At 40.4% G+C, this 23,639-nt stretch overlaps 3 non-coding genes across 3 annotated transcripts; all 3 read right to left on the bottom strand.

The window, feature by feature from the left end:
• Positions 1 to 8,529: 8,529 nt before the first annotated feature.
• trnae-uuc (transfer RNA glutamic acid (anticodon UUC)) lies at positions 8,530 to 8,601 on the bottom strand. The gene has a single exon. It is a non-coding gene; the product is annotated as a tRNA-Glu (tRNA).
• Positions 8,602 to 8,929: 328 nt separating this feature from the next.
• Positions 8,930 to 9,002, bottom strand: trnar-acg (transfer RNA arginine (anticodon ACG)). The gene has a single exon. It is a non-coding gene; the product is annotated as a tRNA-Arg (tRNA).
• Positions 9,003 to 9,111: 109 nt separating this feature from the next.
• Positions 9,112 to 9,183, bottom strand: trnah-gug (transfer RNA histidin (anticodon GUG)). The gene has a single exon. It is a non-coding gene; the product is annotated as a tRNA-His (tRNA).
• Positions 9,184 to 23,639: the final 14,456 nt, after the last annotated feature.

The raw sequence follows: 23,639 nt of genomic DNA on the forward strand, positions 1-23,639 counted from the left end.
TAAAGACTGTGATTACCTCGCGAGTCAAGCAGTGTGTCTCTGCGCTTTCAAACCAGCAGAGCCGACTCTCTGGACCCCTCATCATTCCAATGATGTCTCTGCTTATGTCCACTGGCCAGAAATAGAGAAACAAAACTTAACATTAGATCTTGTAAAGAAGGATGTTTGTGTGTTTGTATCTCAGTTACAGCAGTGTAGAATACCTGGGAGAGGGAGGAGACTACAGACACACACTGAACATCACGGCAGGCACTGTCCGGCTCATCAGCATCGAGCGGCTGTGAAATGTAGAGCATGAAGATCATAAGTGCTTCTTATCATATCAGATTTATACTAACATTCTTTACAGTAAAAACAACCTTGTAAAATCCATTGATTGGCTTTAGGAAATAAATGAAGGATTTTCTTACCAGAATGACAGCTGAAGGTTCTTCGTGTGGTTCGGTGGGCAGCAGCTGCAGGATTGGCTCAATGACCTTAACACACACACACACACACACACACTTAGAAAAAAGTGGCCTGTAGGTTTTAAATGAAGTTAAAATATTACTATTTAACTGACACATACCTGGAGGACAGAGGGAGTATCTGCTGATTCCTCCAGCACATCCACAGGCTCTGCAATAGATTATTTTTCTGTGACTCAGAATTATGACTCTTCAATTACACAATATCAAACTTTCCTATTAATGCATAAAAGTTAATAAAGCAGTGAGTTTGATAATTAGTTAACTTGTGAAGAAACAGAAAAATTGTAGCAGTCAGATTGTGTAAATTCACTGAACATGTGACCTGATTAAACTCTCTAAAACCTCCTGCCCCTGTCCACCACCCAAATCTATAAAAAATATTATACTGTATAATTATTAAAACCTTTATATTCACTATGATATTGTGGAAATGAAACCATTAGTGAAGTTCTCTAGGTAGATACCATACACCGCTCAGCCATAACATTATGACCACCTGCCTAATATGCTGTTGGTCCCCTTTTTGCTGCCAAAACAGCCCTGACTGTCGAGGCATGGACTCCACTAGATCCCTGAAGGTGTGCTGTGGTATCTGGCACCAAGATGTTAGCAGCAGATCCTTTAAGTCCTGGAAGTTGCGAGGTGGGGCCTCCATGGATTGGACTTGTTTGTCCAGCACATCCCACAGATGCTCGATTTGACTGAGATCTGGGGAATTTGGAAGCCAAGTCAACACCTCATTCTCATTGTTGTGGTCATCAAACCATTCCTGATCCATTTTTGCTTTGGGGCACGGTGCATCATCCTGCTGAAAGAGGCCACAGACATCAGGAAATACCGTTACCATGAAAGGGTGTAGATGGCCTGCAACAATGCTTAGGTAGGTGGTTCATGTCAAAGCATCATCCATATGGATGGCAGGACCCAAAAGGTTTCCCAGCAGAACATTGCCCAAAGCATGACACTGCCTCCGCCAGCTTGCACTCTTCCCATAGTGCATCCTGGTGCCATGTGCACACACACCCGTCCATCCACGCCATGTTAAAGAAAACTTGATTTATCAGACCAGGTCACCTTCTTCCATTGCTTCGTGGTCCAGTTCTGATGCTCACATGCCCATTGTTGGTGCTTTCGGTAGTGCACAGGGGTCAACATGGGCGCCCTGACTATGCAGTCCCATAAGTAACAAACCGTGATTTACTGTGTATTCGGACACCTTTCTATCAGAACCAGCATTAAATTCTTCAGCAATTTGGGCAACAGTAGCTCGTCTTGTGGATCGGACCACATGGGCCAGCCTTCACTCTCCACGTGCATCAGTGAGCCTTGGCCGCCCATGACCCTGTCACCGGTTCACCACCGTTCCTGCTTTGGACCACGTTTGATAGATACTGACCACTGCAGACCGGGAACATCCCACAACAGCTGCAGTTTCGGAGATGCTCTGATCCAGTCGTGCAGCCATCACCATTTGTCAAACTCGCTCAAATCCTTACACTTTCCCATTTTTCCTGCTTTTAACACATCAACTATGAGGACAAAATGTTCACCTGCTGTCTAATATATCCCACACACTAACAGGTGCCATGATGAGGAGATCATCAGTCTTATTCACTTCACCTGTCGGTGGTCATAATGTTATGGCTGATCGGTGTACATCTGTAACCATGCCCTTTAGCGCGAGAGCTGATTAATCAGTAGTCTAAGTATGACTTAGTATAAAACCAGTAGTCAGGGTTGTTAAAAGTCACTTTTTAATGGGGATGAGTATTATATTGTGGAAATAAATGAAATTCTCGTTGGACAAGCTCATCAACTCGTTCAGGATTTTAGTGTGTAATGTAAAACAACAGCCAAGTTCACTAGCAGCTTAACTAACATTAGGCTAAACATTATATTTATATTATATTTACCGATAAAATGTGTACAAATTACAACAAATAGACATGTAGTTATAATTAGTCCAACTATTACAGTGTAATTTAAATCGGTAAAAATCGGCTAAAGTCCGCTAGCGCGCTAGCTAGCGGATCACAAGGCTAATCATGATTTAGTGTAAAACCAGTAGTCAGGGTTGTTAAAAGTGACCTACTAACAGGGTAAATATTTCATTGTGGAAATAAAATAAATTCTTGACCAAGCTTAAGGATTTTATTGTGTCATTTAAACCAGTAGCCGAGTTCACTAGCACGATAACTAGCATGATGCTAACTGTGTAAATGAAATGATTAGCGAAGTTCTCTAGGTAGATAACATACATCTGTAACTAAGTCCTTTAGACCTGACTAAATCACTAGTCTAGTCATGATTTAGTGTAAAACCAGTACTCAGGGGTGTGAAAAGTCACCTTTTAAATGGGTAAATATTATATTATGGAAATAATCTAAATTCTCGTTACCCGAGCTCATCAACTCGGTTCAGGATTTTAGTGTGTAATTTAAAGCAGCAGCATGTTCACTAGCAGGTGAACTATTATTAGGAGAAATATCATATTCACATTAATATAACCAATAAAGTGTTAAATAATTACAACAAATATACAAGTTCTCTCGGTAGATATGATTAGTCCAAATATTACACTGTCATTGAAATCGCTAAAAATCGGCTAAAGTCCGTTAGCGCGCTAGCTGCTGAATCACAAAGCTAAGCACGATTTATTTTATTAAAACCAGGAGAAGGGGTTGTTAAGAATGGACTTCTAATGGGGTAAATATTTCATTGTGGAAATAAAATAAATTCTTAAACCGAGCTTAATGATTTTATTGTGTAGTTTAAACCAGTAGCCAGGTTCGCTAGCACGGTAACTAGCATTAGGCTAATTCACGGCAAGATGAGGTGTCTTGTGTGCTACATAACATTAGACTGTAACACTGTCACTTTAACATGATTTATTGTAGAAACAGTGTGGCATTAAAGGATAAAGATCATCCTACCTTGAGGACACTGAGTGTGTTCAGCAGGAGCAAATTATAAAATGTAAAATATATAATTTGTAAATGCATTTTTTACGGACTTCACTTCCTGGTTTCCGTACAGTTCGGTTTTTCTCGGAGGTTTTCGGTAGATGCCGTAAACAGGAGTTTTTTTTTTTTTTTTTTAAGGTCGTATCGTCTTTAAACTGGTTCTACAGCTTGAATTCTAACTGTACAGCTACATGCTGCCTTAAACTTCAGCTATGCTTCACTCCCTGGGCTTCCCGGACATTTCAGCTTATTATTATGATTATTATTATTATTTATTCATTATTGACTCTTGTTACTAGTTAGTGCTGGTTTATACTGGTTTATACTAGTTAGTGCTGGTTTATACTGGTTTATACTAGTTAGTGCTGGTTTATACTAGTTAGTGCTGGTTTATATTGGTTTATACTAGTTAGTGCTGTTTTATACTAGTTAGTGTTGGTTTATACTAGTTAGTGCTGGTTTATATTGGTTTATACTAGTTAGTGCTGGTTTATATTGGTTTATACTAGTTAGTGCTGTTTTATACTAGTTAGTGTTGGTTTATATTGGTTTATACTAGTTAGTGTTGGTTTATACTGGTTCTGAAGGTCGCAAGATTTGGATTATCTTTTGGCATTTTTGCTACACCCCTGTTTGGGATTTCTCTGTACTCCACTACTGGATTTGACTCCTACACCGACTCTACAGCGCAGCGATGATGAACTTCGGGGGAGGAGCCGAGCCTCAGCACCCGGATGTGGATCCCGAGCCCGGATGGAGCGGACTGTACGACCCCTGGAACGGTGAGTTACTGAGTTTCCTCTTTTTCACTTAAGTATAAAATCTTTTAAACACCGCGTTATTACAAAAAACCGCAATCAGGAATATCGTTTTATATGATTAGATGGTTTTGAGAAATTCTGTTCGGCTAATCTTTATTCGGCTAATCGCTTTACGTACCCCATCAGTATGCTAAAGCTAGCGGACAAAATGGCAGACTCCAGTGAAACGAGCAGGGAAGAAGAAAACAGTGTTGATGTTTTCAGATATGTTAACATCAGCTTTTCATAAAAGTCCCAATGTTTACTTAACGTTTGTTAAAGTTTACTAAGTCAAGCCGAGGAGTATTAGCAAAGATTAGCTAGACGGCTAGTTAGCATGTAGCTAAGTAATTGTTTTTCAATGTTTATGGTTTTTTTTTGATGGAGTGAATAGAATAAGTTAAAATACTTACAATAACATGAAGTAACTTATTATTTTAAGGATTTTTCATTGTCCGTGTTTGTCGAGTTGTTAAAGCGGAGAGAGAAAGGGGCTGTGAGGAAAGGCAGCTAGCTGAACAAAACCAATCGGTACAAATAAATGGAGCTAGTGTGGCAATGTAGAGTGCAGCTTAGGCAAAAATATCAAGCTGTTTGTTTCAATTCTGTTCAGCAAGGTTTTGTTTCTAGCTGTCGTGAATAAAATAGTTAGGAGTAGTGTAATTTACGATAAAGGGCGAATTTTTGAGAGGAGACACAATTGGACTCAAAGGGGATGTGAAGCACTGGAGTAAGAAAGTGCTAAAGTAATAGACTGTAATAGAAATGTATTTTAATCTGCATTTTTTGGGGGAAGATATTTTTAAGCATTGAAATAAGTGCACAGTGTGACTAACAGTGAAGCCGTGATACTGGAAGAGCCCTGTATAACACCTATAAATGCAGCTAAAATGTAAATACTGAGTTTTTAATGCAGTGTTATAGGAAGATTACAGTAATATAACTTGTGTAAATACTTCTTGTTTTGATAGTGAGGCTTTCCTGCTGTATAAAACATACACAGTGCTATTAAAATAAAACCCCATCCCCTTTGAGGAGGCCACCACCTTCAGGGAGTCCACAGCCTTCAACAGTTCCTTTGCCCCAGCCTTATTTCAATATCGACATCCACAACATTGTGGCTGGTATGTACTATGCTCCTGCCACAATGATAACTCCTGTCCCACGCCAGGGCATAAGGAGGAGGCGGGACGAAGAGGATGGCAATCAAGAAGCCCCTCTGAGTAGACGGCAGCGTGTGGATCCTGATGGGGAGGTGGAGTTCATCAGGATGCCTGGACTTGAGGATTTAGAGAGTTTAATCAGTCACATGTACAGTGAATTTACACAAGCTACTAATGCTACAATTAGTCTGTTTCTTCACAAATTAACTAGCTAACTAACTCACAGGTTTATTAACTTTTAAGCATTAGAAAGAAAGGAGAGAAAAATTTACAAGGTCTCTCTCTCTCTCTCTACTACCTTATAAATTTGGCCATTTTAATGTTTTACATTTAACAGAAAATATTAGTTGTAATTAAACTTACATGAAACTAATTTATTGCAGAAGCTGTGGATTTGCTGGGAGAATCATCAGATACTCCCTCAGTCCTCCAGGTATGTGTCAGTAAAATATTTTAACTACATTTGAAACGTGTAGGCTGCTTTTGTCTGTGTGTGTGTGTGTGTGTGTGTGTGTGTCTTAAGGTTGTTGAGTCAATCCTGCCGCAGCTACCCACAGAAACTCACTCCACATCTTCAGCTGTTGTTCTGGTAACCAAACCTGTCATTTATTTACTAAATCTGATCTCTGGATTTTCCAAGTGACAGAATGTTTGAAAGTGTTAGTGTGAAACTGCTATGATAAAAAACACTGATGATCCTCATCTTCTACTTTTCACAGCCCCTCAGTGCTGGTGAGCTGAACAGCACCTGCTGTAATGTTGAGTACAACACTGCAGACTCCTCCAACTCCCAGTCTGGGGTATTGTACAGTGCTGCAGCTGAGATACAAACACACACACATCCTTCTTTACAAGTTCTAATGTTTAGTTTCTCTATTTCTAGGCAGTGGACGTTAAGGGATACTTCCTCGGGATGATAAGGGGTCCTGAGAGTGGATTTTGCTGGTTTAAAACCACCAAGACGCGCTACTTCGACCAGAATTGATATTAATGATTATTAGATGAACACTTTTGAGAAGTAGATCTTGAGTTTCAGCTAATTGTCATTTGCAGGGATTCCCTTATCAGACCACCATCGAGGACCATTTCACTGTCATACAGGTGAGGGATTATCTGTTGTGGCGTCACAAAACTTTTGTTAGTTGCAGTGACTAATTGTGTTCACTTCAAATTGTTCTCTTAAGGCTGAATATGGGAAGGTTACAGAGCTCCTTTCCTGTAACCGGGTGGAAACCATCATGGAGCCACTTGAGGATCATGTGGTAAATTTATTGCAATGTCATGAAGTCTTTATTGTAGATAGTAACTCTTGGAATTTTGTACACATATGGGTCTGCAGTGTTCATTTTTATATATTTTTTAATTTAACAGCAAACCTTTAAAAAGGTGTCCTGCACGTTCCTGCATGTGGCTAAAGATGGTCAGGTGAACACCTCCACCTGGGAGCAGGAGCAGGTTGACTCTCCCCACAGTGATTCAGAGGAACAGTACGACTCTGAGGTAATTCTGTGTTTCAGACCTGAGGTGTATCTACAGATGCTGCTATTCCCCTGAATGGGAGGCTGTAACATTTACTGTGTGAGTTTTAATGATTTATTGCTAATGTGTCTTGCAGGAGAGTGAGGAGAGCCTTAGCCAAGAGGAGATGGAGGTGCCCTTTACTTGGTACGCTTCTCTTCACAGTTTAATGGTATAAAGGTGTAATGTATGTTTAATACACTAAGCATGTAAATCTTTTGTTTCTTAGGGACCATCTTACAGAGAGAGGGGTAACTGATATCGGCCTGAAGCTGCATGCTCTCTGTGAGGCGTTCGCTGTGAGTAAAACCTTTGTTTAGCTGCTGTTTTTGCTCAGGGGAAGTTCACTCTGCTTTAACTTATATTATGTGCTGTCTTATATTCAGATTCATCTTACCTGCATCCACAATCAACTTCTTGTTCATTATGGGGAAGAAGATTGTGATGCGTCTGGCAGCAGTTAACAACCAGGTGACTTCAGAATGATGATAGACTGTTTCCTTGTGCAAAATACTTTCAGTTACTGGGCTTGAAAATGATGTAGTTGTCAAACAAATGTGGTAATGAGTAATTAAGGAATAATAATTAAAATAGCAAGCATCAAAAGCTAATTTTATAACAATCACAGCCTGCTAAAAAAGGACATTCTTATTCTAATAGTAATTAGTATAAATAGTAGCTGCAAATAATATTGTTGTAAATAAACTTATAGTTGTATAGTGTTTATATAGTTTACTTTAATAAATGTTTTCATTTGTTCCTATTACCGTCTCATTCTGATTATTTTTAGTCATCAGTATGTCTACTGTATAACTGCAATAGTGTGAATGAGAGTACATTCCTACACACCATAAAGTCTGATCATCTTTATTTGCACTGACCTTCATCAGTGATGCTGCCACTGCTGGAGCCACCACTACTTTTAGAACATGGTTGGGAAGAAGCAGAAGACAGGGTTTCACCAATTAGAGGCTTAGGAGTTGGGGATGGCGATGGAGTCAGGGTAGGGGATGTACTCTTAGATGTGGAGGAATTCCCAGACTGAGGTCTCTTTTTCAGATCAACCTTCTGTGGAGATTGTAGGCTAGTGTTAGGTTAGATTGATGGATGACACTGTAATTATGCGAATACATTTGACTTGAATGACACATCATTAGCGCGCAAGATCCATCGATTGCCGTGGGCGGGCCATTGTTGCGATTAGCGGAGAACGATAAAATTGCGAGAGATTCGATTGGCTCGCTATGGGCGCGGCCATCATTGTCTGTCCATCTTTTCAGCGCAGGGATTGGGGAAGAAAGATGTAACGGGCCGATGTGATTGGAGAAAGATTTCCCGGGTGAGCTGTGATTGGCCGGCTGACCCAGACTATCGTTCTTCAGGTAGCACCACTGGCCCATGGGAGCCTTAGGGGGAGCCTACAAATAAATAAGTGATGACAAATCAGTTATGTAACGTTTTGCGCTGTGAATCGAAATGAACACAACACCAACATGCTGCTGGCTGCAATCAGTGATCGTTTTTGGTTTCCGTTGAGGAAGCGTTCCCAGCCGTTATTAACTCAGCGATTTGGTGAACTCCTTGCCAGCTCTGCGGGCAATCCAATAAAGTCACGTTCCCATACTGGGAGTCAAACCCGGGCCACCTGGGTGAAAACCAGGAATCCTGACCGCTAGACCATATGGGAGGGCGCCCCAGGAGAGTTGAGATCAGCATTTTACTCGACCACCAAGCAGTTTGAGCTCCAGTGCGGTATCATCCAGAGCTTTGTATGGGAACCTTGCATTGCAGAGCACAAAATCGGCCAGTGCTGACCGAATATCCAGCTACTCGAGCTGTCACTCCAGCGGAAGATCAGCCGCTAGACAGAGCGTGGGCTGGTGTTCCTGGTGCAGAAAACCAGCATACCTCCCAGTACAGGACTCTCCGCATTTCAGGGATTGTGGGAGGTGTTACTCTGCCAGCAATTCGGCAGATGGAATTTGTGGCACACCTTTGGGCTCTTAAAAGGCAGCCGAGCCAGCCAGGAGTCGAACCTAGAATCTTCTGATCCGTAGTTAGACGCGTTATCCATTGCGCCACTGGCCCATGTGAGTTTTAAGGGGAGCGGGGTCCTACCTTTTTATGCTTTTCAAGTGACAAACAGCCAGCGGTCAAAAGCCATGCCTAGCGTTCAACGGTGATGTGGAAAAGCCAATGCCGTGACCCGGATTCGAACCGGGGTTGCTGCGGCCACAACGCAGAGTACTAACCACTATACAATCACGGCACCCCATGCACCTGGGCCAGCAGGTAAAAGGAGCTGCTACATGTTGTGATATGCGTTCTGGAGCCCCTCTGGCCTGTGTATACATAATTTATATTAATGTTTTGTTTGCTGATGTAAACGATTGTGATTATATTTAGTTAGTTAGTTAGTCTCTAAACTCAGATTCAGTTTCTTCTGTACATATTTGACATACACTATTTTTTGGTTTGTATAACTGTATATATATAATCAGAAAGAGGACATTCTTTAAAAAAGAGAGATTTGATTTGAAACCTGAACTGCTATCAGGTCCATGCTGAACACCTTCTGACCAATCCAAATCAAGTATAAATTTTAATCTCAATACTGTACATAATTATCAAATAAAAGTCTATCAAGCTGTTATGCAAAAGTCTGAAATAATGTTTCTCTTAAGTGTTGTAATTCAAATCCATATTTTGGTGTGATTTATACACATGGGTTTGTCCATTCTGACTTTTGGACGCTTTATTATGTCCATTTTATGATGAAACAGGAAAAGACTTTGAAAATCATCTGTCATTTTCTGATCATGTTAAATATCAACACAACTAGACTGAAATATACAGGTAAGATATGCAACTAATTGTAACATGAACAGAGCAAGATATAAACTGATATCTACTGGTTTCCTGTCAGGGTTGTGGACTGTTTTCTGGCCACTAGAGGCCCCCACTGCCTTTTTGTTGGTGTCCAGTCTCTGTCATTATGTCTAATAGGTGTCTCCTGTGCTTTGTTTAGGTTTGTGTATTTAAGTCACCCTTTTCCTCCACAAATACTTTGCTTAGTGTTTCCTGTACCTTGATTAAGTCTAGGTCAGCCGTGTGCTCTGGTTTATGGCCTTGTCCTTAAAAGACTTTGTGCATCTGGTATAGTTCTTTGTTTTGATTGATTGACAAGTGCTCTTTTGAATGCCTTATGGATTTATTTTGTGGACTAATTAGAATGACTTTTTGGAAGTATTGACTTTGTTTTTTGATTAGACTCCTGTGAACCTTTTGTATGCTTTTGGATTAACCTTGTGGATTTTGGGGATTTATTCTTTGGAACTACTGTCAAGTCTTTTGAGCTGACTTGGATTTGTTTTGTGGATTATTTGACCTGCATTATTATCTAATTAAAGATAAGTAAACATTTCTCCAGAACTGTGATCTGGTTATCTGCATTTGTGTTCAGCCCCCTTTGATTGTGTTCAAGTTTTCTCACTAGTCCTGCCCTCAGTCGCTGCCATAACCCTATGTTCCTTCATTGGACCACTTTTGATAGATACTGACTACTGCAGACTGGGAACACGCCACAAGAGCTGCAGTTTTGGAGATGCTCTGATCCAGTCGTATAGCCATCACAATTTGGCCCTTCTCCATACACTCGCCCATTTTTTCTGCATCTAACACATCAGCTTTGAGGACAAAATTGTTAACTTGCTGTCTAATCCCACCCCCTAACAGGTGCCATGATGGTGTACAGAGGGGATGGACTCCTCACAGGGGGTGGGACTAGGTGATTCCCCTCACTCTCACTCATACTGACTTATATAATAGATATATAAATAAAAAAGGTCTGTCTCTAAATATCTGAGCTTTTCTTTCTTATTAATTCTTATTTTTACACATACACACTGTTTGCACAGTAAAGTGTGTATATACACACACACATACACTACCGGTCAAAAGTTTTAGAACACCCCAATTTTTCCAGTTATTTATTGCAATTCAAGTCGTTCAAGTCCAATGAATAGCTTGAAATGGTACAAAGGTAAGTGGTGAACTGCCAGAGGTTAAAAAAAAGGTAAGGTTACCCAAAACTGAAAAATAATGTACATTTCAGAATTATACAAAAAGGCCTTTTTCAGGGAACACAAAATGGGTTAACAATTTAAAGCTGTTCTGCAGCAATGGAGGTTGATCAAGCCTTGAAAGCTGGTGCTACTAATTCCTACAGGCCTTCCAGCTTTTCTGGATTACTTACAACCCCCTCTGTCTGCATAAAAGCAGTGTTGGAACACACTGTGGTACCATACCCTCGTGAGCATCAGTTGAACAGTATTGTACTGCAGAAAGTAGCGTGTCGCTACAAAAATGGCGAGAAAAAGGCAATTAACAACGAAAGAGAGACAGACCATCATAACACTTAAAAATGTAGGTCTTTCCTACAGAGAAATTGCAAAGAAAGTCAAGGTGTCAGTGAGTACAGTTTCCTTCACCATCAAAAGGCACTCAGAAACTGGGGCAAACTCTGACAGGAAGAGGTCTGGCAGACCCAAAGCCACAACTGAATCAGAGGACAAATTTCTGAGAGTTAACAGCTTGTGTGATAGGCAGCTCACAGGACAACAGCTTCAAGCACAGCTTGATAGTGGTCGTAGTAAGCAAGTCTCAGTTTCAACTGTGAAGAGAAGACTTTGAGCTGCAGGTTTGACAGGACGAGTTGCAGCAAGAAAGCCATTACTAAGACATCAGAATAAGACAAAGAGGTTTGCCTGGGCCATGAAACGCCGCCATTGGACTACTGAAGACTGGAAGAAGGTATTATGGACTGATGAATCAAAAACTGAAATCTTCAGTTCATCACGCAGGATCTTTGTACGCCGTCGAGTAGGAGAAAGGATGGTTCCACAGTGTGTGGCATCAACTGTCAAACATGGAGGAGGAAGTGTGATGGTCTGGGGCTGTTTTGCTGGATCCAGGGTCGGTGACTTGTACAGAGTGAGAGGGACCCTGAACCAAAACGGCTACCACAGCATTCTGCAGCGCCATGCAATACCCTCTGGTATGCACCTAGTTGGTCAGGGGTTCATCCTACAGCAAGATAATGACCCAAAACATAAGTCCAAGCTATGCCAGAACTACCTCAGGAAAAAAGAACAAGATGGTAAGCTTGAAAACATGGAGTGGCCAGCACAGTCTCCAGACTTAAACCCCATGGAGATGGTTTGGGATGAACTGGACAGAAGAGTGAAAGCAAAGCAACCAAGTGCCACACATTTATGGAAACTTCTGCAACAGATTTGGGAAGAACTTTCTGAGGAATATTTGATTTCTATTGTAGAAAGAATGCCACGAGTGTGTTCAGCTGTTAGATCTGCCAAAGGTGGCTACTTCGATGAGTCAAAAGTTTAGAACACATTTTGGTCTATAAATTGATTCCATGATTTCTTTTTTTAACTCCAGTTGCTTATTTGTACTATGCTTTCATTTCAGAGTGCAATGAGACATTAAACTGAATAATTTTCAATAAAAAACTGTAAAAACTGGGGTGTTCTAAAACTTTTGAACAGTGGTGTATACACATGCATAAACTTTTAAGCCATTACATTATGACCACCTGTCTAATATTGTTAGTCCTCCTTTTGCTGCCAAAAGAGCCCTGCAGCCCTGACCCATAGAGGTGTGGTCTTCACTAGATCTCTGAATGAATATATACATACACTATACTGCCAAAAGTATTCGCTCACCTGCCTTGACTCGCATAAGAAATTAAGTGACATCCCATTCCTAATCCATAGGTTTCAATATGACGTCGGTCCACCCTTTGCAGCTATAACAGCTTCAACTCTTCTGGGAAGGCTGTCCACAAGGTTTAGGAGTGTGTTTATGGGAATTTTTGACCATTCTTCCAGAAGGGCATTTGTGAGGTCACACACTGATGTTGGACGAGAAGGCCTGACTCTCAGTCTCCGCTCTAATTCATCCCAAAGGTGTTCTATCGGGTTGAGGTCAGGACTCTGTGCAGGCCAGTCAAGTTCATCCACACCAGACTCTGTCATCCATGTCTTTATGGACCTTGCTTTGTGCACTGGTGCACAGTCATGTTGGAAGAGGAAGGGGCCAGCTCCAAACTGTTCCCACAAAGTTGGGAGCATGGAATTGTCCAAAATGTCTTGGTATGCTGAAGCATTCAGAGTTCCTTTCACTGGAACTAAGGGGCCAAGCCCAGCTCCTGAAAAACAACCCCACACCATAATCCCCCCTCCACCAAACTTTACACTTGGCACAATGCAGTCAGACAAGTACCGTTCTCCTGGCAACCGCCAAACCCAGACTCGTCCATCAGATTGCCAGATGGAGAAGCGCGATTCGTCACTCCAGAGAACGCGTCTCCACTGCTCTAGAGTCCAGTGGCGGTGTGCTTTACACCACTGCATCCGACGCTTTGCATTGCACTTGGTGATGTATGGCTTGGATGCAGCTGCTCGGCCATGGAAACCCATTCCATGAAGCTCTCTGCGCACTGTTCTTGAGCTAATCTGAAGGCCACATGAAGTTTGGAGGTCTGTAGTGATTGACTCTGCAGAAAGTTGGCGACCTCTTCACACTATGCGCCTCAGCATCCGCTGACCCCGCTCCGTCAGTTTACGTGGCCTACCACTTCGTGGCTGAGTTGCTGTCGTTCCCAAACACTTCCACGTTCTTATAATACAGCTGACAGTTGAATGTGGAATATTTAGGAGCGAGGAAATTTCACGACTGGATTTGTTGCACAGGTGGCATCCTATCACAGTTCCACGCTGGATTCACTGAGCTCCTGAGAGCGACCCATTCTTTCACAAATGTTTGTAAAAACAGTCTGCATGCCTAGGTGCTTGATTTTATACACCTGTGGCCATGGAAGTGATTGGAACACCTGATTCTGATTATTTGGATGGGTGAGCGAATACTTTTGGCAATATAGTGTATATAAAAATAAATAAATAAATTTCATTCAGAGATCTAGTGAAGACCACACCTCTATGGGTCAGGGCTGCAGGGCTATTTTGGCAGCAAAAGGAGGACTAACAATATTAGGCAGCTGGTCATAATGTTATGGCTTAAAAGTTTATGCATATATATATATATACACTACTGGTCAAAAGTTTTAGAACACTCCAATTTTTCCATTTTTTTATTGAAAATTATTCAGTTTAATGTCTCATTGCACTCTGAAATGAAAGCATAGTACAAATAAGCAATTGGAGTTAAAAAAGAAATCATGGAATCAATTTTAGACCAAAATGTATTCTAAACTTTTGACTCATCGAAGTAGCCACCTTTGGCAGATATAACAGCTGAACACACTCGTGGCATTCTTTCTACAATAGAAATCAAATATTCTTCAGAAAGTTCTTCCCAAATCTGTTGCAGAAGTTTCCATAAATGTGTGGCACTTGTAGCTTTGCTTTCACTCTTCTGTCCAGTTCATCCCAAACCAGCTCCATGGGGTTTAAGTCTGGAGACTGTGCTGGCCACTCCATGTTTTCAAGCTTACCATCTTGTTCTTTTTTCCTGAGGTAGTTCTGGCATAGCTTGGACTTATGTTTTGGGTCATTATCTTGCTGTAGGATGAACCACTGACCAACTAGATGCATACCAGAGGGTATTGCATGGCGCTGCAGAATGCTGTGGTAGCCGTTTTGGTTCAGGGTGCCTCTCACTCTGTACAAGTCACCGACCTGAGAGTGAGGGGAATCACCTAGTCCCACCCCCTGTGAGGAGTCCATCCCCTCTCAGGACCCCATCCCCTGTGAGGAGGCCACCACTTTCAGGGAGTCCACAGCCTTCAACAGTTCCTTTGCCCCAGCCTTATTTCAATATCGACATCCACAGCATTGTGGCTGGTATGTACTATGATCCTGCCACAATGATAACTCCTGTCCCACGCCAGGGCATAAGGAGGAGGCAGGACGAAGAGGATGGCAATCAAGAAGCCCCTCTGAGTAGACGGCATCCTGTGGATCCTGATGGGGAGATGGAGTTCATCAGGACACCTGTCCTAGTCCCCACTTGGGTAGTTAGTATTTTTGTGAACGAGATGTAACTTTAAAAAGCTCAGTCTTCACCTCATGTTCATCACCTCGTATTCATGATGTAAGGTATGTATCTGTGGTAAGTATGTGTGGTAAGTATTTCACCCCTAGATTTCAGCATTAGTCTCATCTCTATCATAATCTATAAATGTAAACATTTTAATGATTGTAGAATTGTAGAAAATGTCTGCTGGTTTTTACATTTAGTTTTTGTTAAATGTATAGGATCTATAGATTATTAATGTTGTTTTTTTATTTCCTGTGTATTAGTCTAATTTACATTAATAATATAATTATATTAATATAATTTGCATTGTTGTTGATTCATGCATTTCTGTAAATATTTATATATTACATTTTTAAGATTAAAATTTTTTTCAATAAGTTATAAAAATGTAGTGTACTCCCACCCCCCGAATTATGACTATATAGATATTATAGACTGTTTTTAGTAGACGATAATCAGAAAGAGGACATTCTTAAAAAAGAGAGATTTGATTTGAAACCTGAACTGCTATCAGGTCCATGCTGAACACCTTCTGACCAATCCAAATCAAGTATAAATTTTAATCTCAATACTGAACATAATTATCAAATAAAAGTCTATCAAGCTATTATCCAAAAGTCTGAAATAATGTTTCTCTTAAGTGTTTTAATTAAAATCCATATTTTGTTGTGATTTATACACATTGATTTGTACATCATGACTTTTGGACGCTTTATTATGTCCATTTTATGATGAAACAGGAAAAGACTTTGAAAATCATCTGTCATTTTCTGATCATGATAAATATCAACACAACTAGACTGAAATATACAGGTAAGATATGCAACTAATTGTAACATGAACAGAGCAAGATATAAACTGATATCTACTGGTTTCCTGTCAGGGTTGTGGACTGTTTTCTGCCCACTAAAAGCCCCCACTGCCTTTTTGTTGGTGTCCAGTCTGTCATTATGTCTAATAGGTGTCTCCTGTGCTTTGTTTAGGTTTGTGTATTTAATTGAACTCTGCACTTTTTTTCGGCAGATGCAGCCGTGTCAAATGGCCAGTCCCGTGGAAGTTCAGGACAGAAATGCTGGTGTCATGAGTGGTAACGAATTTTTTATTATCATTATTAAAAATATTTCATTGGTAAAATATAAATTTATTATGTATAGGGCTGAACTTTTTCTGATTCGGGACAGGGCCTGAGGCGTTATTACTTACATGTTGGGACTGTTTTTTTTTTCCAGCTGAGTATGAAGGTCATCTTCTGCAGAAAAGGGAGTGCAAACTGGTAATGAATCAAATAAAGTTTTGCTAGAATAGCAGACATCTGGCTGGTTTTATCACGGTCATGTTCTGTGCTCATGAATCAAGCATTTATCCTAATTCCTTACAGATTATAATCACGGACCCTAATGACTGCAATCGAGACATGATGGCCGAGCTCTATGGAGTTAAAATGTCATCTTTACTGACGACACCTCCTAAAAGGCCTGAATGCAGCATCACTGTGAGGGATCCTGTACCTCCAAAAAACACACCCACAAAGGAGGCGGAGCTGAACACTGCCTCTGCTTCAGAGCTGAATACTGAGCTGAACAATTTCAGTGTACTACAAAAATACTACTACACAGAAGAAAAGAAACAAATCCAGCTGCTTTAGTGGTGTTGTCTGTAATATTACTTTATTTCTGTTTTGATACATTATGATGAACATTACATTGATCCTGTGTGTGTTTTCCTTCAGACTCGATCCCAGAAAAAGCCCAGGGAACCGGTCAGATTCTTCATTCCCCTGACGGAAGAGGAGAAAGAGGAGGCAAAGAAAGCCAACATCAGTTTTGGTGATTTCTTGTCTGACCACCAGACACTTACAGGGGGTGACATTGTGGAGACTCCTGCCCCTCTACAAACCACACCCCCAATGGAGACTGAGCCAAAGAACACTCCTGAGCCTGCTCCTGTTGAGGTCCAGCCTTCAGAGCCTCATCCCTCTGCCTCTCCTAGTAACCCAAAAGAGAGGAAGAAGTACAATCGGGAATTCCTGCTGCGTTTACGCTTCGTCAGTGCCAGCATGCACAGACCCGAGGGTTTTCCGGACATCCCTGGCGTCGTTCTGGACAAGGTAAACATGACAGTTAGTGACATGACGCTCTATAGGAGCACAGTGCTTTACTCAGTATGAAGCGTCAGGCTAATGTATCACTTTTTATTGCCCTGGAGCAGGTCGAGGACCTGTAAGTCTCACAAAGGGAACTTTAAAACACCAGATAGCTTTATTAATTGCAACATTAAAGTCTGGAGTATCTGAGGGTTGATCAGTCTTTTATTTGGTGCATTAATTCAAGTCACAGCCTATCAGTTTTAAATAAACATTTCAATTGTTTTTGTCATCTCTAAGCTGTGTGAGCTTAAAAATCCAAACAAGATCACCACCAGCGTGTCTCTGAATGATGACATGCAACTGGACAAGGCTGAGAAAGCCTGGAAGCCAGCGATGGAAAAAGTCCCACAGCGACGAAGATGACCAGGAAATGGTCAAGACCCAGGAGCTCGTCCAGAAAGTGCGCAGTATCTTGAATAAACTGATGTTACAGATGTTCCAGCAGCTCATGAAAGAACAGAGGAGAGACTTAAAGGAGTCGTGGACCTCATCTTCGAAAAAGCCATTTCTGAACCCAACTTCCGTCACTTATGCCAACATGTGCCACTGCCTTGTGGGGGTGAGTCGCCACACCCAGCCTCTCAGTCCACATTTATCGGTCATGTCAAAACCTACACTTTATTCTATATATACACAAGAGCTGTTCATCTATCTATACATACACAACAGCATTTGGCTCCTAGACAGTGTGGTGTAAATATATCATGGCCTTTTTTCTTGTCAAATAAGGATGTAGAGACACACTGGTGGATCAGAGAAATATAATATCTGCATTGTATTATTTATTTATTTGATCTGATTTGAAGTACTATTATAACAAGTGATTAATTATAGAGACATTATTTGAAATAATTATTCATCCGTTACTTGTGAATCAAGCATGTGACTTAAATACACAAACCTAAAAAAAGCACAGGAGACACCTATTAGACATAATGACAGAGACTGGACACCAACAAAAAGGCAGTGGGGGTCTCTAGTGGCCAGAAAACAGTCCACAACCCTGACAGGAAACCAGTAGATATCAGTTTATATCTTGCTCTGTTCATGTTACAATTAGTTGCATATCTTACCTGTATATTTCAGTCTAGTTGTGTTGATATTTAACATGATCAGAAAATGACAGATGATTTTCAAAGTCTTTTCCTGTTTCATCATAAAATGGACATAATAAAGCGTCCAAAAGTCATGATGTACAAATCAATGTGTATAAATCACACCAAAATACACAACTACATCATTTTCAAGCCCAGTAACTGAAAGTATTTTGCACAAGGAAACAGTCTATCATCATTCTGAAGTCACCTGGTTGTTAACTGCTGCCAGACGCATCACAATCTTCTTCCCCATAACGAACAAGAAGTTGATTGTGGATGCAGGTAAGATGAATCTGAATATAAGACAGCACATAATATAAGCTAAAGCAGAGTGAACTTCCCCTGAGCAAAAACAGCAGCTAAACAAAGGTTTTACTCACAGCGAACGCCTCACGGAGAGCATGCAGCTTCAGGCCGATATCAGTTACCCCTCTCTCTGTAAGATGGTCCCTAAGAAACAAAAGATTTACATGCTTAGTGTATTAAACATACATTACACCTTTATACCATTAAACTGTGAAGAGAAGCGTACCAAGTAAAGGGCACCTCCATCTCCTCTTGGCTAAGGCTCTCCTCACTCTCCTGCAAGACACATTAGCAATAAATCATTAAAACTCACACAGTAAATGTTACAGCCTCCCATTCAGGGGAATAGCAGCATCTGTAGATACACATCAGGTCTGAAACACAGAATTACCTCAGAGTCGTACTGTTCCTCTGAATCACTGTGGGGAGAGTCAACCTGCTCCTGCTCCCAGGTGGAGGTGTTCACCTGACCATCTTTAGCCACATGCAGGAACGTGCAGGACACCTTTTTAAAGGTTTGCTGTTAAATTAAAAAAATATATAAAAACACTGCAGACCCATATGTGTACAAAATTCCAAGTGTTACTATCTACAATAAAGACTTCATGACATTGCAATAAATTTACCACATAATCCTCAAGTGGCTCCATGATGGTTTCCACCCGGTTACAGGAAAGGAGCTCTGTAACCTTCCCATATTCAGCCTTAAGAGAACAATTTGAAGTGAACACAATTAGTCACTGCAACTAACAAAAGTTTTGTGACGCCACAACAGATAATCCCTCACCTGTATGACAGTGAAATGGTCCTCGATGGTGGTCTGATAAGGGAATCCCTGCAAATGACAATTAGCTGAAACTCAAGATCTACTTCTCAAAAGTGTTCATCTAATAATCATTAATAACAATTCTCTTCATCAGAGTAACAAAGATGGTGATTACCAGCTGGTCGAAGTAGCGCGTCTTGGTGGTTTTAAACCAGCAAATCCACTCTCAGGACCCCTTATCATCCCGAGGAAGTATCCCTTAACGTCCACTGCCTAGAAATAGAGAAACTAAACATTAGAACTTGTAAAGAAGGATGTGTGTGTGTTTGTATCTCAGCTGCAGCACTGTACAATACCCCAGACTGGGAGTTGGAGGAGTCTGCAGTGTTGTACTCAACATTACAGCAGGTGCTGTTCAGCTCACCAGCACTGAGGGGCTGTGAAAAGTAGAAGATGAGGATCATCAGTGTTTTTTATCATAGCAGTTTCACACTAACACTTTCAAACATTCTGTCACTTGTAAAATCCAGAGATCAGATTTAGTAAATAAATGACAGGTTTGGTTACCAGAAGGACGGGTGAAGATGTGGAGTGAGTTTCTGTGGGTAGCTGCAGCAGGATTGGCTCAACAACCTTAAGACACACACACACACAGACACACACAGACACACACACACACACACACACACACACTTAGACAAAAGCAGCCTACACGTTTCAAATGTAGTTAAAATATTTTACTGACACATACCTGGAGCACTGAGGGAGTATCTGACGATTCTCCCAGCAAATCCACAGCTTCTGCAATAAATTAGTTTCATGTAAGTTTAATTACAACTAATATTTTCTGTTAAATGTAAAACATTAAAATGGCCAAATTTATAAGGTAGTAGAGAGAGAGAGAGAGAGAGAGAGAGAGACCTTGTAAATTTTTCTCTCCTTTCTTTCTAATGCTTAAAAGTTAATAAACCTGTGAGTTAGTTAGCTAGTTAATTTGTGAAGAAACAGACTAATTGTAGCATTAGTAGCTTGTGTAAATTCACTGTACATGTGACTGATTAAACTCTCTAAATCCTCAAGTCCAGGAGATGGGGTTTTATTTTAATAGCACTGTGTATGTTTTATACAGCAGGAAAGCCTCACTATCAAAACAAGAAGTATTTACACAAGTTATATTACTGTAATCTTCCTATAACACTGCATTAAAAACTCAGTATTTACATTTTAGCTGCATTTATAGGTGTTATACAGGGCTCTTCCAGTATCACGGCTTCACTGTTAGTCACACTGTGCACTTATTTCAATGCTTAAAAATATCTTCCCCCAAAAAATGCAGATTAAAATACATTTCTATTACAGTCTATTACTTTAGCACTTTCTTACTCCAGTGCTTCACATCCCCTTTGAGTCCAATTGTGTCTCCTCTCAAAAATTCGCCCTTTATCGTAAATTACACTACTCCTAACTATTTTATTCACGACAGCTAGAAACAAAACCTTGCTGAACAGAATTGAAACAAACAGCTTGATATTTTTGCCTAAGCTGCACTCTACATTGCCACACTAGCTCCATTTATTTGTACCGATTGGTTTTGTTCAGCTAGCTGCCTTTCCTCACAGCCCCTTTCTCTCTCCGCTTTAACAACTCGACAAACACGGACAATGAAAAATCCTTAAAATAATAAGTTACTTCATGTTATTGTAAGTATTTTAACTTATTCTATTCACTCCATCAAAAAAAAACTATAAACACTGAAAAACAATTATTTAGCTACATGCTAACTAGCCGTCTAGCTAATCTTTGCTAATACTCCTCGGCTTGACTTAGTAATCTTTAACAAACGTTAAGTAAACATTGGGACTTTTATGAAAAGCTGATGTTAACATATCTGAAAACATCAACACTGTTTTCTTCTTCCCTGCTCGTTTCACTGGAGTCTGCCATTTTGTCCGCTAGCTTTAGCATACTGATCGTGTACGTAAAGCGATTAGCCGAATAAAGATTAGCCGAACAGAATTTCTCAAAACCATCTAATCATATAAAACGATATTCCTGATTGCGGTTTTTTTGTAATAACGCGGTGTTATTAATAAAGGGGTGTAGCAAAAATGCCAAAAGATAATCTCCTTATCTCGATAATCGACCTTCAGAACCAGTAAAAACCAACACTAACTAGTATAAAACAGCACTAACTAGTATAAAACAGCACTAACTAGTATAAACCAATATAAACCAGCACTAACTAGTATAAACCAGCACTAACTAGTATAAACCAGTATAAACCAGCACTAACTGGTATAAACCAGCACTAACTAGTAACAAGAGTCAATAATGAATAAATAATAATAATAATCATAATAATAAGCTGAAATGTCCGGGAAGCCCAGGGAGTGAAGCATAGCTGAAGTTTAAGGCAGCATGTAGCTGTACAGTTAGAATTCAAGCTGTAGGACCAGTTTAAAGACGATACGACCTTAAAAAAAAAAAAAAAACTCCTGTTTACGGCATCTACCGAAAACCTCCGAGAAAAACCGAACTGTACGGAAACCAGGAAGTGAAGTCCGTAAAAAATGCATTTACAAATTATATATTTTACATTTTATAATTTGCTCCTGCTGAACACACTCAGTGTCCTCAAGGTAGGATGATCTTTATCCTTTAATGCCACACTGTTTCTATAATAAATCATGTTAAAGTGACAGTGTTACAGTCTAATGTTATGTAGCACACAAGACACCTCATCTTGCCACTTAGCTTATCTCATAAGCTTATCTCATCTTAGCACTTTTGTGAAATGTGGTTGTAGATCTTGAGTTTCATCTAATTGTCTTTTACAGGGATTCCCTTATTATACCAGTGATAAGGAGAGTTTCACTGGCATTCAGGTAAGGGATTATTCATTGTGGCATCACAAAATGTTATGAACTGCAGAGACTAATTGTGTTTGTGTGTTTTAAGTTTGTTGAGCCGAACATCCAGCTGCTGCCCACAGAACAACCTCAAGACCCTTCACCTGTTTTTCTGTTTTTTTCTAAGTGACAGAATATTAGTATGAAACTGCTGTGATCAGAAGCACTCATGATCTTCATGCTCTACTTTTCACAGCCGCTCGATGCTGGTGAGCTGATCAGCGCTTGGTGTAATATTCAGTTCCTCTCTGCACAGGCCTCCATCTCCCAGTTCAAGGTATTCTACAGTGCAGCAGCTGAGATACAAACACACAAACACCCGTCTTTACAAGTTGTAATGTTTAGTTTTGTTTCTCTATTTTCAGTCAGTGGAAATGAAAACATACTTCCTGGGGATGATAAGGGGCCCACAGAGCCGTCTTTGTTGGTTTAAATCCACCAAGACGAGCAGCTTGAATCACATGGTAATCACAGACTTAATTACTCTGAGGAAGAGAATTGACCTTGATGATTATTAGACGCTCACGTTTGTGAAATAGATCTTGAGTTTCAGCTTTTTGTCATTTGCAGGGATTCCCTTATGAGTCCTCCATAGAGGACTGTTTCACTGGCATACAGGTAAGGGATTATTCGTTGTGGCGTCACAAAACTTTTGTTAATTGCAGTGACTAATTGTGTTCACTTTAATTTGTTCTCTTAAGGCTGAATCTGGGAGGGTTACAGAGTTCATCTCCTGTAACCGAATGGAGACATCATTCGTCGTGCCACATTATTTTGTGGTAAATTTGTTGCACTGTCATGAAGTGTATCTTGTAGTTAGTAACTTTTAGAATTTTGTCAGTTGTGCTTTTATTTGTCTTCAGTGTGGATATTTTTTTTATTCAACAGCAAACCATTACAACGGTAACCTGCACTTTGCTGTATGTGGCTGAAGATGGACAGATGTTCACCTCCACTTGGGACTATGATCACAACGACTGTGAGGTAATTCAGACTTTCAGACCTGATGTGTATCTACATATGCTGCTATTCCCCTGATTCGGATACTGTAAAATTTACTGTGTGAGTTTTAATGATTTAATGATTTGGCTTGCAGGAGAGTGAGGAGCGCCTTAACCCAGAGGAGTTGGAGGTGCCCTTTATTTGGTACGATCCTCTTCACTCTTTAATGATGTAACAGTGTATTGTATGTTTAATATACACTAAACATTTACATCTCTTGTTTCTTAGCTGCCATCTTTCAGACAGTGGGGTGACTGAAATCGGCCTGAAGGTGCCCGCGCTTCGTGAGGCGTTTGCTGTGAGTAAAACCTTTATTCAGCTGCTGTTACTGCGCAGGTAAAGTCCACTCTGCTTTAACTTTTATATTGTGTGCTGTCTTATATTCAGACTCTGCTTGCCAGCATCCACAAGCAGAACTTCTTG

This window comes from Hemibagrus wyckioides, unplaced genomic scaffold (assembly GCF_019097595.1).
Source record: "Hemibagrus wyckioides isolate EC202008001 unplaced genomic scaffold, SWU_Hwy_1.0 Contig9, whole genome shotgun sequence".
NCBI lineage: Eukaryota > Metazoa > Chordata > Actinopteri > Siluriformes > Bagridae > Hemibagrus > Hemibagrus wyckioides.